General features: G+C 40.4%; 1 protein-coding gene across 5 annotated transcripts in view; it reads right to left on the bottom strand.

Moving 5' to 3' along the window:
• GSN (gelsolin) overlaps positions 1-3,445 on the bottom strand; it is a 71,452-nt gene extending 68,007 nt beyond the window's left edge. For 2 of the 5 annotated variants that reach the window (XM_072631791.1, XM_072631790.1), the window contains exon 1: positions 3,329-3,445. The gene's annotated coding sequence lies outside the window, so the exon portion shown is untranslated. The remainder of the gene's footprint in view (positions 1-3,328) is intronic. The other 3 variants (XM_072631792.1, XM_072631789.1, XM_072631793.1) reach the window with 3 other exon arrangements.
• Positions 3,446-13,643: the final 10,198 nt, after the last annotated feature.

The following is a 13,643-nucleotide window of genomic DNA, read 5'->3' as shown; positions in this document are numbered from 1 at the left end:
AAAATGATGGGCAAGCTCTGTGTTAAAAGGCAGAATATATTTTTACTTAACTTTCACCAGCTGCCTAAATACTGGTTTCCTTCCCCAGGTCCCTTTCTTCATTCTTTTCCCTTAAAATCCAGCATTTGAAGAACTGCCTTCTCTGGGTCCCAAACAAAACTTTTTTCCTGCAACATCCTCTTCTGAAGAAACAGTCAGTCTGGTAAAACATCACAATGGCTACTAGGTTTTCCAAAGAATTTATTTTTAAAGTTTCTAGTTGTCATATAAAAGAATAACCTCAGCACCCTAGAACTGAAAGCCACTAAGGAGTTCTCAGGGTCTCAATGTCCCTATCAAATGAGAAAACAAGACTAGATGACTTCTAAGGTCCTATCCTGTTCTAAAAGTATAGATTCTAATAATCTAATAAATTCTAATAGTCTAAGTTCCCTTCCTGCTCTGACATTCTGTGTTCTAAGGTTCCTTCCAGCTCTTATATTCTATGGTTCTATGATTCTTGTGTGCTAGCTTTGCAAAGCTAGGCTAGATGATTCGTAATCCTACCCCTTCTTTGTCCTCCTCCACAGGAAAAATTGTGGTACAACCTCTACTGTGGTTGCTGTTTCCAGTGAACACATTCATGTATTCAGACAATAAAATCAAAGACTAAGAAGGAAAAATTCACAAGCCAAAAGCAGAGAACTTGGTTTAGCTTAAAAATGTTCTCTCTAAACTAATAAAAATTATTTTCATAAAATGTGTTAACTATCCTCAGCTCAGTAATATGAGTGTTTACAAGCCTACATTGGGGTTAGGACATTAGAGTTCCATTGCTCCAAAGTTTGTAAGCATTGACAACTGACAAGGTAGAGTAATGGAAAGAACGCAGAACTGGGAATCAGGAGACCTTGCTTAGTCTTAGCTCATTCAAAAATTCATCTGGGTAAGTTGTTGCCTTTGTCTGAGTCCCATTTTCTCTTCTGTGTAATGAGTGGATCAGATTTTATGATTTCTAAAGCACCCTCCAATTTCAATGTTTTGTATTGTATTCTAATTTTCCTCTCAGAACTAACACTCTATGTTCTAAGATCCTGGCTAGCAATAATATTCTGCATCCTAGGGTCCATTCGAGCTCTGTCATTCTAGGTTGTTAAAGTCCCTCTCAGTTCTACCACTCTAGATTCTAAGAAACAGCAATGATTTTAAAATAAAAATTAGCTTTTAAAAAAAAGTTGACATGTGTATATTTGTCTGTGAGCAAATATTTTTACCAAATTATTTAATCTTCTTCCATAATAGCTTGAGAAGCTTAGCTTTAACACAAGCCCTAATCCAAACAGTTCATCCTCCAAGATTCATCATTGGTTTTGCTAAAATATATATATATATGTATATTAAGAGACAAACATGCGGAATGGAAGGGAGGGTATGCGTTCTATTACTCTATTTTCACAAAAACCTCACTTACTTCTCCATATTTCATCCAGATACCAATCCAAGCTAGGCTGAACTACTTATAGTATCCCTGGCATGTATAAATAGCAGTCTAAGAAAGAAGAAACTCCTTGCAAGTAATGAGACTGGGTACCAACATTTTCCCAAGAGACTCTCCCACTGTTATATCAGAAAAACAGCTTCTCCACAAAACTCTCCCAGCCTGGGCTGTCAAAGGTTCAAAAATATGTCCTCAGTTGGGCAGTTTAGTCCATAATTGAATGAGAGATCTCCAGGAATAGCGTAAAGACACATCAGGCAATTAACTCACCATATCACTATCCCAGCTGACAGGGAATGATGCTTTAAAATGATAGTTTTTGGGCTAAGAAGGAAATTTAGATCAAAGAGTGTTAAGAACTGAAGCGATCTTATAAATCACTTAATCCAACTCCCAGATTTTACAGATGAGAAAATTTAGTTTCAGAAAGGGGGAGTGTTTTAATCAGTGTCATGGAGCTAATTAGAGGAAAAATCAGAATCCAGGTCTCCTGATTCCTAGTCTAGTATTCCTTCCATTGGAATACTCTGCATCTAGTCTGCTCTAATTTTATGACCAGAGGAACAGGTGCTATGCAAATTATTATCAAAACAATCCCCAGAGGCTAGTTTTTCCTAAGTGATCATTTTCCAGGTGGAATCTTTTAATATGGAAGCCCATTTTGAGAAGAGCTGTTTTTCAGCTTGAGATATTTAAAGCAAACTTTGGTCAAGGGGTAGTTATTAAAAATAACCCTCTTCCAAGGGAAGGTATATTAAATAAAAGCTTGGAGTACTGATCAGGTAAGCATTTAAAATGTATTCACTCACAATTTTTTTTCTCCCTCTCTCTCTTTCCCTCCTGCTAGGCTCCAGCCTACACTTTGCAAGGCAGAAAGTAAATAATGTTAAAAGTACTGAAACTGACTCCACACAAAATCTCTCTGGGTGTGGGTGGTGATAGGGTTTTAAAAAGCATGATTGTGTCTTCATCCCATTGAAGAATGTCTTTACTCCCATCTTGGCCACCGATTCAGTCTTGATCCTGACTGTTGACTGCAGCAAAGTTAAACTGCTCTGTACTTGAGCTGATTTGATCACCAGCTTGAAAGCTACATGTGAAGATGGCTTTGGTACCAGCTAAGGGGGGTATGTCTTAGGGGGCACCAGTTTTGGGGCTGTATATGAGGAGGGCTGGGCACTGGATTGGCGTGTTAGGGGATGTGGGCCCCAGTTTAGGGGACTGTGATTGAGGGCCACCATTTTAAAGAACTGTGTATAACGGGGTGTGGCTACCTAAGGGACTGTGGGGACCGAATGATTGTGAGGGGGAATGGACGTCAGATAGAGAGTTACCAGCCTGGGAGGAAGGCTATATTCGAAGTAGGTAGCTGGGCTGTATGAGAGGGTAAGAGTACGGAGTTGGGGGCTGCCACGTTACGTATTCTGCTCCTTTCCTCCTCCACCCCCAAATCCCATGTCCCAGTGTCTTTGGAACCCTACTGTCTACGAGGAGGGAAGGATTTGGAGACGTGAGTGGAGGGAAGTCGGGTACTCTAGAACCAGAATCACTGACTTGGCCTCTCGCCCAACGGAGGATGCGGGGAGTCGGGGGCTAGGATAGAGTTTTCCACTCCATCTCTCGTCCATCTAATGGGGCACAGGACGGGGGGCAATTGGGCGAGAGGAAGTTGGAGGGATAGAGTCTAGTAGATGCTTCTTCTTCCCCCTCCCGCTAGCTCCCGAGGCTTGCTGAAGGTGGAACAGGATCAACTCTCCAGGATCCCACTGCCTGGCCCCGAAGAACCAGAGAGGACCAAGCAAGACTGGGCCCCGACTCCCGACTCCCGTGGCGCTAGGACAGCTCACTTACCTCCTACTCTTGCCGAAACTTGGAGAAGCTGCTTGCACTCTATCCGGAGAAGCAGCTGGTTCCGGCAGGACAGTGCGTAGGGCTCAGCAAGGCTGGGCAGGGCCGGGCCGGGTGGGGCTGGCAGAGAGGGCAGGGCTTTACATTAGGAGCCACCTTCTGGGGCGTGGAGCAAGGGGCACACCAGCTGAAGGGGGCTCAGGGCTGGCTGCAGGATTCGGGGGTGGGGCTGGGCCTGAGAGTCCTGGGGGCGGGGCGATTCCCCCCCCTCCCGTCCAAAGCACACAAAGAGCTCAGTGCCGACCCCCGGCTGTTCAGATTGCCCACTGATACAAACCTGCTACCATTCTTTCGTAATAGTTTGAGGAAGTGGCTGAGAGAGGTAAGCCTGTGAATCCACCAAAAAAAAAAACCCAAAACAAACAAACAAAAAAACCCAACCTACAGCTCATCTAGTTCAAGTCCATGAGAGAGAATGTAACTGTGGTCTGGGAAAAGGAAGGGACTTGCTCATCCTCACCAACCAGTTAGTGCCTAAACTGGAACTCAGACCGGGTCTCTTCACTCTCAGTTCCCTGTTCTTTCCACTCCTTCAGACTCTCTTGGCTCTCTGCTTAGCCCGGCTCCGTCTATTCTAATTCTGCCCATTACAAACTCTTCTTTAAAAACAGAGCGTCAGTGTTGTGGTTTTAATGTCCCACATATTCTCGGTGGCATAGTCTATGCTAATGCCAGACAGAGGGATATTTTCCCACACCTTTTAGTAGCAAGGTGATGTTATGAAAAGTATACTAGCCCTTAGACTGACACCAACTAGCCATAGTGAGAGAGTGATCTCTCTCATTTATCAAATGGGGAAAATAATCCCTGCACCGTTGTTCTGAGGATCAACTGAAACAACAGATGGGGAAGTGTTTTGAAAAGTTCAAAGTATCGTAGAGATATAAAGCGATGCTCTTGCTATTAAACGTAGCTTGAATGATAGGGACGATGCCTGTGCAAGTGAACTCTGGGTGAGCAACTCTTTCTACTAAGCAGGCTGACACTTTTACAATTTATAGTTTCAGAGAGATGCTCTTTTCTATAATTTATTGCCTAATAGTTGTCTAATAAGAGTACTGAGATTAAGTGACTCACCTAGAATCACAAAGCCAATATGTGTCAGAGACAAGATTTGAACCAAGGTCTTCCTGGTTCAAAGGTTCTCTCCACTAGCCCACTATTATCTTAAAGGAGCCAATTCTAAAGCAAAAGCACAAAATTCGAGATGTTTTAAACTTCTTCTGCTTAATTAGAAACCCCGGAAATTAGAGTTATATTCGATTCCCTCAGCATGTTCTATTTCGGCTGGACTCGAGATCTCATTGGTAGAGGGAATTTGCAGGAAGGAAACTCCCTTGACCAGGAGTGGCCACAGGTTCCCCAGCCCTGCTTGACCAATGAAGATGAACACATCCTCTGCAATCTAAGCCTTAGATGTAGAGAGTTTCCTGGGGCGCCGAAAGGTCTTCTTGATGAAGGTCTATATTAGAGGAGTGATATGAATCCAGACCTTTCTGATTGAGGACTTTTGCTAACCACACCAAGTTGCCTCTCCTAATCTCGTAACTCTAAAATGCTAGAGCTGATAGAGACCTTAGAAGATAAAATGTTAGAGCTGGAAAGAACCATAGGAGGTAGAATGTTAACAATGAATGTTTTAGGGACTTTCAAACACAGATCAAACACAGAATATTAGTGCTAGATGTCAATTTAGTTATCTAGTCAAATTCCTAAATTAAACATGAATCTTTTTTACCATATAGCCAGTAAATGGTCATTCAACCTCAATGGAGGCAGATTTTCAAGGTATTCACCTTTGTTCTTAACATTTAGTGATTACAAAGAATTCTATAGACTTTAAGGCACTTCCTCGGCAAAATCTACATCTGTAAACAGTCAAAAAAAATGGATTGTATTGTTAAGGACATATTTATCTTTGTGGTGGTGGCTCACATTTTTTTTGTTTTGTTTTTAATTTCATGACTTCTAAGAATTCTAAGTTTACGTTCTAGGTGGTTTAACGAAAGTTTTACAAATATTTTTTCTATGGGGAAAGGTCTTCCCAGTTCCCAACAATGTCCTTAGAAAGGAATTTTTTGAATAGTGCCTGGTTATAAATTGTCTTGCAAATGATTAAGGGTCAGAATGATAGACATTCTATTTTTGATTTACATTATTCCTGAATTTTTAGAGTTTTATAACATCCCAAATATATGACATCCTATATCTTTAGCTGACTACAGCTTATGAGAGATATTTTGATTTTGTAACTGAGTTGGTTGGGTCAGAGAAATGCCACTTTGAAGCCTTTTCCTTTTGTCTTATTCTTTTGCCTCCAGTTTGTTTACTCAACATTATGTCACAGTGTGCTACCTTTCCTGACTTGGGAAAGACTCTAAGATTCACTTCCCCTAAAAATTAAAGAAGTAAACTACCAACCAGCCTTTCTTTGATTCCTTTCCATAGACTTTATAGAAATGTGAGAACTGGAAGAACTGTTAGAAAGTAAAATATTAGAACTGGAAGAAATTATAGAACATAAATCTAAAAGCCAATTTGATATAGTTTTATTAAGAGTCTACCATGTTCAAAATACTGTGTGAAAGTGCTCACGACACAAAGACAAAAAATGAAATGCCTTCAAGGAATTCATATTCTTAGTGATCTCATTGATCACATGATTTCTCCCTTCAGCTATGTAGATTGCAACTCATTACAAGGTAATTTGAGAAGGGAGTAACAACTACTGGGAGAATCAGGAAAGGCATCAAGGTGGCACCAGAGCTAAGACTTAAAGGAAGATAAAAATTCTACACCGAAGAAATGAGGCAAGGAAGTTCAAGGCAAGCATGGATTGTAGCCTGGGAGAAGCTCTCTAGAGATTCACTTTCTTTAAGAATTAAAGAAGGAAGCCTGTTCTCCAATTCCCTTCATAGACTTAGAAAACATGGAGGCAGGAAATGAAATGTCGAGCCTGTAGACTACAACTATGTTTCAATTTGGCTGAAACATAGTGGGCATGACGTAGAGTAATAAGGAATAAAGTCATAAAATAATGATAATAACTAGTGTATAAGTAATGCTTTAAGGTTTTCAAAGCATTTTATTCTCACAACAACCCTGGGAGGTAAGTGCTAATCTTATCCACATTTTACAGATTACTCAGGCCATACAACTGGTAAGTGTATGGAACCAGATTTAAACTCAGCTTTTCATGTCTCCCATTCCAGCACTTTACCCACTGTGCCACCTAGCTGCTTATAATAAAAGTGGGTTCGAGTCAGATTATGAAAGATTTTTAATGTCAAGCTGCAGAGTTTATGTTTTAGGTTGTTAGAATAAACTAAGTAATGGGGTAGTGGTCATGAGAATAGAGTAGCAGATGAAAGATGTTGTAGAGGATTGACTAAATGATCACTAAATTTTATTCTAGGTCTTCTATATTCTATAGGCTAATATTCTATGTTTTAAGGTCTATGCCAGATTTAATTTTATGTTCTGATACACTAATGACCCTTCTAACACTAACATTAGGGATATCTAGGTGGCACAGTAGATAGAGAACTAGGTCTAGAGTTAGGGAGACTCATCTTCCCAAGTCAAATCTGGCCTCAGACACTTACTATCTGTGTGACCCTGGACAAGTCACTTAAGCCTATTTACCTTAGCTTCTTCATTGGAACAATGCGCTGCAGAAGGAAATGGCAAACCATTCCAGGATCTTTTCCAAATAAACCCCAAATGGGGTTATGAAGAGTGGGGCAGGACTGAACAACAACAACACTATTGTCTATATTCTAATGCTCTATGTTTTACTTTTAACATACTTCATGGAGCATATTCTATGTTCTAAGGTCATTTCTAGTCCTAACAGTATATGACTCAATCAATCAAATTATTAAGCATTTATTCTATATGAGGTATTTGCTAATTCTTGAGGATACAAAGACAAAAGTAAAATTACCCCCTGTCCAAAGGGAACCAGCATCCAAATGAGGGAGATAACCTCTACACATATAAGGATATTTGGAATGTGTGCAAAATAAATTCAAGATGATTTGGGGAGCAGGTGTCTTAGTATCTGGGGGCATAGGAGAGGTACCAAGAAAGGCTGCATCAAAAAAGGTAGCACTTGAGCTGAGATGCAGAGTTTAAGTTGGTTATGAAAGTACAAGACAATTGGAAAGGTAGGAAGGGGTCTGGCTGTGAAGAGCTTCAAATGTCAGAGGAGTATATGCTTGACCGTAGAGGTAATAGGGAGTCACTGGAGTTTATTGAGAAGGGATTGGCTGGTTGGTTGGTTGTTGTCCTTCATTCTCATTCCCAAAATGACATCACCATGATAAAGTCAAGTTTCAATGTGTCTGACTGTTACTGATCAGACCAATAAAAGCTCGGAATGCTCTACCACAGATTGAGCACAGATAGTCCGTGTGAACATTTGAGGTGATTACTCCAAATTTGCACATCCTACATTTCAATTGTGCTGTTTCAATTCTGCTTTGCTCATAGAGCACAGCACCTTTTCTGATGTGGTAAGCCATGCTGAGCATTTCTGTGCCAGTGTCTCCCATGTCCTACAATCAAATCCAAAGTTCTTGAGAGGGACCTTGGGAATGTCCTTGTATCACTTCTTCTGATTACCATGTGATCGCCTGCCCCATGGGAGTTCAACTATAACATGGGACAAATATTGTGTACCCTCCTGACCTTCCAGTGTTATTGTGAGGAAAGCTCTTATGCAATTTTATTACCTAATGAAATAATATATGAAAAGAACTTTGAAAGTTCTAAAGCTCTAGAGAAATGTCAGCCATCATTGTTAATTTTTTTTTGGAGGGGTGTGTGTATGAGGGTATCATGTTTGCGTTTTTCTTAGAATAAGTGATTTTCTGTGAGGAGTTTACTCTACCAATGCTAATCTATACCTCCTTTACAACTTACAGTCTTAGAGAGTTGCCTGACAGTTGTGAAGGCTTAAATGACTTTCTAAGCTCCAACTGGCTCATATGTGATCTCAATGGGACTTAAAACTTAGGTGTTCTGGCTATTTGTACATCACTCCAAGTTTCCTTCATTATTTTTATTATTTCTAAATCTAAATGAGTTTATTGGTGAATTTGTTACAAGAAAAATGGCATTAATCTCAGATTGAATGACTAGTCTGAAATATACCACCTTTTAATATATTTACCACCTGTTTCTGGAGTTTTTAAAATAACTTTTGAAAAATGACTCTGGGTGTGATTTAGCATCCAAATAAATGTGTAATATTCTGTAGATATCTCAGAAAGAAGTTCTGAAAAATATAAATAATTCCTTCCAGTTTCACAAATGGAAATAAAATGAATTGGGACATTTAGGAAGACCATGGTTCTTCCCCTAAGCCATTAGATCTACAAGGAGTATTAGCCTAAGCAGAAAGTACATCACCAAAGTCTTGGAAGAGAAAAAAGAAGAAAAGATATGATAAATCACCATAAACCAATGTGACCTTGGGAAGAGCGATCTGCTTGTAAGATACAAGGGGAAATGATTCTTTTGGCCCCTAGATGATTTTTCATATGTGTGTCCTGAGGTACAAAAGAAGTCATTAGCAATTTGGATACAGACAGTTCTGCTATAATGGGATATAAATCACTATGCTATGGACAATGCAGACAGGGCAGACAATGGACAGAGTGGAAATATGCAAATGGGAGTGGACATCAGAAAGGTTATACCTTGTAAGTTATTGTGAAGTGGGACAGTTTTATTAGTTATCTCATTATTTCTTTTTCTCTTAGCTTTTACATGGAAATATTTGCTTTCAAAGGTCATATTTGTCCTTCATTCTTGAAGAGGACTATGACATGAAGATGATGACATGACTTGCAGCTGACTTTGATTTGAGTGAGGGAAGGCTGTGTAAGGTCCCCAACCTCACTTTCTTCTCCAGAGCCATCTGGGTCCAGTGGCCTGATATTCATCAGGACAACTGGAGATGGCCCAGGATGCAATGTGAGACCCTGGCCCTTTTAGGTTAAGGTCTTATCACATTCTCACTTTGAGTGAGATATACCCATTCAATGAGTAGGCTTCTTTAAGTAGTTACTCAAGGGATGGCCCCTTTAATAAAAAAAAAATCAAACTGGGCGGGTAAGACCCTCAGGGTTCCTGGGTAAAAGAGAAACAGTTACTATTTGGTATTTACATTCACTCTGTGCTAGATGGGTAGGGACCTGTTATCCAGTCTGTGCTCCAGAGTGAATTGGGTTTAAGGCTTGGTCTTTGAGCAAGAAATCTAGCCAGTAAACCCAAAGGAAAAAAGGCAGCTTTTGACCATGAAAGTGTACCTTCCCCTGGGTAGAGCACCCCAGGAGAGGAGAAGAAAGGAGAAGAGAAATGGAGAGGAGAGGAGAAGAGAGGAGAGGAGAGGAGAGGAGAGGAGAGGAGAGGAGAGGAGAGGAGAGGAGAGGAGAGGAGAGGAGATAAGATGCTACTCACTCACTGGTTGTGCTTGTCCTTCGTTCTCGAAGAGGACCATGACATGAAGATGATGACATGACTGGCAGTTGACTTTGATTGAGTGAGGGAGGGCTGTGCAAGTTCACCAGCCTCACTTTCTTTTCCCGCTTCCAAAGTATAAACAAAAATATACTAAATTCCTCCCCCAGCACTAGGAGGCATAATCCTTCTCCCCGGCTTCCCAGGCTCCTTATACCATCTCAGTCCTGGGAGGGAAGGGGATTAGGTTCACAGCTTCCTATAGAGTACCAGGGCTAGTTTCAAGTCTTAAACTCCTCTTGGGTTCAAGTTCCAGGCATTCTGATTTCTCAGGGTTTCCTTGCTAGGCTGTCCGGCTGCACCATCTATAATTGTGGCTTCAAAGTTGTCATGCTTCAGCTCCTGAGTGCCATGGGGATCATCTCCAGCACCTGAAATTAAGGAAGTCAAACAACACAGAACAGAAATACTCTCCCTTTTTCTGAGAGAGAGAGGGAGAGAGAGAGAGAGAGAGAGAGAGAGAGAGAGAGAGAGAGAGAGAGAGAGAGAGAGAGAGAGAGAGAGAGAGAACACAGAAGGAAAGCCTTCCTGTCTTACTAGTTCAGTTTATAACGTCCATGTCGTGGTTGAAATAGGATCTCCATCCTCTGAGCAGCACAGGAAAGAGAGCAGCGGAAAGAGATTCTCTCTTGCTGTTTCTTTAAGAAAAAAATCATGCAGAAACAAAATTCACCTTATGCTCAAAATGTTCCAATTACATCAATTACAATGGCTCAAAATGGTGTTTCCAAACCATGTATTATAGCAGAACTGATTGTACTCTGGTCTGCAGTAAACACACTTTGACGAGGCAGATACTGAGAATTGTGCTCTTCCCTTACTGACTATAGTCTAAGAAAGCTGTTCCCCTTGGAAAGGGAACATTTGCCATCTGCTGGTCCTCTAGTCCAAGGAAAACCTCTTGTGTGTAAGGACTAGTGCCTCCAGGCAGAGCCAGGAAGAGATGTGAAAGAGACTTGTGAAATGGAATGGCCTCCACCTGTTGGGAGCTCAAGAAAGTTGTATGAAGTTGTACAAAGCAGAATTATTAGAAGAAACTTTTGAGAGAAAGTTGTAATCTATGATATCTGCTCAGAGCATCTGGATACAAGAGCAATGAGAGAAAACAACATCATGAGGAATCATAGAAAGGATCACCAGTGTAGAGAAGCACCTCCAGAACCACCCCACCCCCCAAAACACACACACAAACCTTACTCAGTACAGTAATATAGGTCACTAAGGCCAAATAGGCTTCTGGGAAGAGTCTTGTTCATGGTTGAATATTATTTTATTTTCTATGGGCTGTGATAAGATTTCTGACTTGTCATTAGCCTTAAATAAATCTGTCCATACTGTGAGCTTTGTGAGCCTCTATGCTCATAATAGAAGTTGGCGATTACACCCAGATCTTTTGAGGGGTAGAAAAGGAGCAAGTCAGAGAAGTGAGTTTTTCAAAGTACCTTAGGTCCTACGGGATGGCTCATAATGGAGGTGGGGTGGGGGAGGGGACCACAGTGGAGAGGGGAAAAGAGCAAGCAGAGTACTGAATTAGTAGTTGTGGAGATAATGTATTCACCTTTACCACAAATGAGCCACATGACCAGGCCAAATCACTTTCCTTCTCTGGACCTTAATTTTTTCATCTATCAGTTGAGGTGGGATCACCTCTAAGGTCCCTTCTAGCTCTAATTTTTGCTCCTGTTATCCTTAAGGAGAAGAGCTGTGTCTCATTCATCTCTGCATCTCCCACAGTTGCCTGGCAAAGTTTTGGACTTAGAATCAGAGGATCAGGATTCATATCTAGGCTCCAACACTTACTAGCCTTCTGACACTGGGTATTTTACATCATATCTGTGAGCCCCAGTTTCTTTAATTAAAACTTAAAATACCTCTTTTGCAGGGTTGTTATGATAAAAATACTTTAGAAATATTCAACTGCTACAGAATTGTTCATTTTAATGTTGCCATTCTTGTCATTATAACCTGGGGTTCAAGTCTTATACACATATATGACTCACTTCATTAGTAGAGAGAATGATTATTTCATGCTGTGTGCCTGTGTGAGGAGTAGAGCCTGGAAAAAAAACAGGCTTCCAGAGAGAACAACACATGCAATTTTGTGCTCTGCAGGGGAAGAGACCCTTGGAGATAAATGACTTTGAAAAGCAATAGATATGTAGAAGAACTAGCACCTCCACATTCCTCTGACTCCTAGCTTGCCTCCTAGAGACTTAGAAGAATTTCTCCTTGGGTGAGATCAGAGACTCTCTCTTCTAGTTGAGCTGAGATCACCCACTCTCAGTGGGAGAACTCATCTATCTGTGTTTTGTCTGGTATCTTCTGAATCTGCATAAGTATTCTGATTTCTGTTTTCTTCTTGGATATTTTTTTTTTGCTAGTCACTATTGAGGTGGTCTTTTGTGTAACTAACATTGGGTGGGAAGGGATTCAAGCCTTCATGTATAAATTTGAGACACTCCATTTCCTGTAAGGGATAGCAGTCAGGAAAGTAGCTTAAACCTAAAAATGAAATAATTTCCCTTTGATTAGCAACATTTGGGCAATATTAGCAAATAGATATATTTATAATCTGATGTCCTCTCTCTGGGGAGAGCAGAAAGGTTCAGCTGTGGCTTCAGTCTCTTATTCTTCTTGGAGATGATTGGATAAGATTTCAATGATACCTGTCAAAGACTCCCTTTGAACTGGATTTAGACAATCCATGTGAACATGTGTCTTATCTACATGGGCAACGTATACCTTATATTTATCATAACTATTAGGTATACCACAAGGTCTCTGGCTGTAAAACTCTATGAAATTTTTAAATATCACATATACACATACATGTGTGTGTATACATATATATATATATATGCTTTTAAAAATGCAAACATTACTTTTTTTTATTAAGGTGTTAGAAAAAATGCCTCTCTGCTTAGTTGCCTTAGTTTTACCTTAGGAAATTCCAAACAACTCATAATATGCAATCAGAGCAATGAAATATCTATAAGTTCTATGAGCTCTTGGCTAGAATTCTTATCAGATAAGAACTAATCCCTTATGTTCTACTTGATCTGAATCCAAAGAACTCAATACCCTAAAATACCATTAACTGTTTCAATATTCCAGATGAATCTTCAGGGGAAATATGAGATCTGTATCTGGACATTTAATTGGCCTTTTGATTTGTGGTTTAATAATAAGCCTCCTTTTCTTCATCTCCTTCACTCCCTTTCCCTTTTTCTTTCCCTGTTTTCCTCTCTTTCCCTCTCTACTGCTCTATCTCTTGCCCCTTCTTCTTCCCTCTTTTTCTTTCTCTACTTTGCTATAAACCAGCTCTTTCATTTGCTCACAGTCTTGTCTTACACACGCACACACACACACACTCACACTCTATGACGAGGGCTGGAAAGGGGGTTGGGATGGATGAAATTCCGAAATCCCCCAAAGACCTGAGTACAGGGGCAGGTTGTGGGCCACTTGGAATGAATTCATGGACTCAAGCATTCTTGAAGTCAAGGTAAAGATTTATTATGCTTTTCAGAAGTCAAGAGTTCTTAGAGAACCTGCAATCTGAATGGGGTACACATAAAGTTTAAATGGTTTATGGTCTATAGTATAACATATGCCAAGTCTGCTGACTAGGTGATTCAGGGCAGGATTAAGGAGTAGTTAGTTCTTAAAGGAACATGCACTTTTAGTATCTACTGGGCAGGTATTTTACCCAGAGTTCATCTGAAAAGAG

This window comes from Notamacropus eugenii, chromosome 1, assembly GCF_028372415.1.
Source record: "Notamacropus eugenii isolate mMacEug1 chromosome 1, mMacEug1.pri_v2, whole genome shotgun sequence".
Taxonomy (NCBI): domain Eukaryota; kingdom Metazoa; phylum Chordata; class Mammalia; order Diprotodontia; family Macropodidae; genus Notamacropus; species Notamacropus eugenii.
Note: the sequence above shows the minus strand (reverse complement) of the source record. Positions and strands in the feature narration are given on the sequence as shown.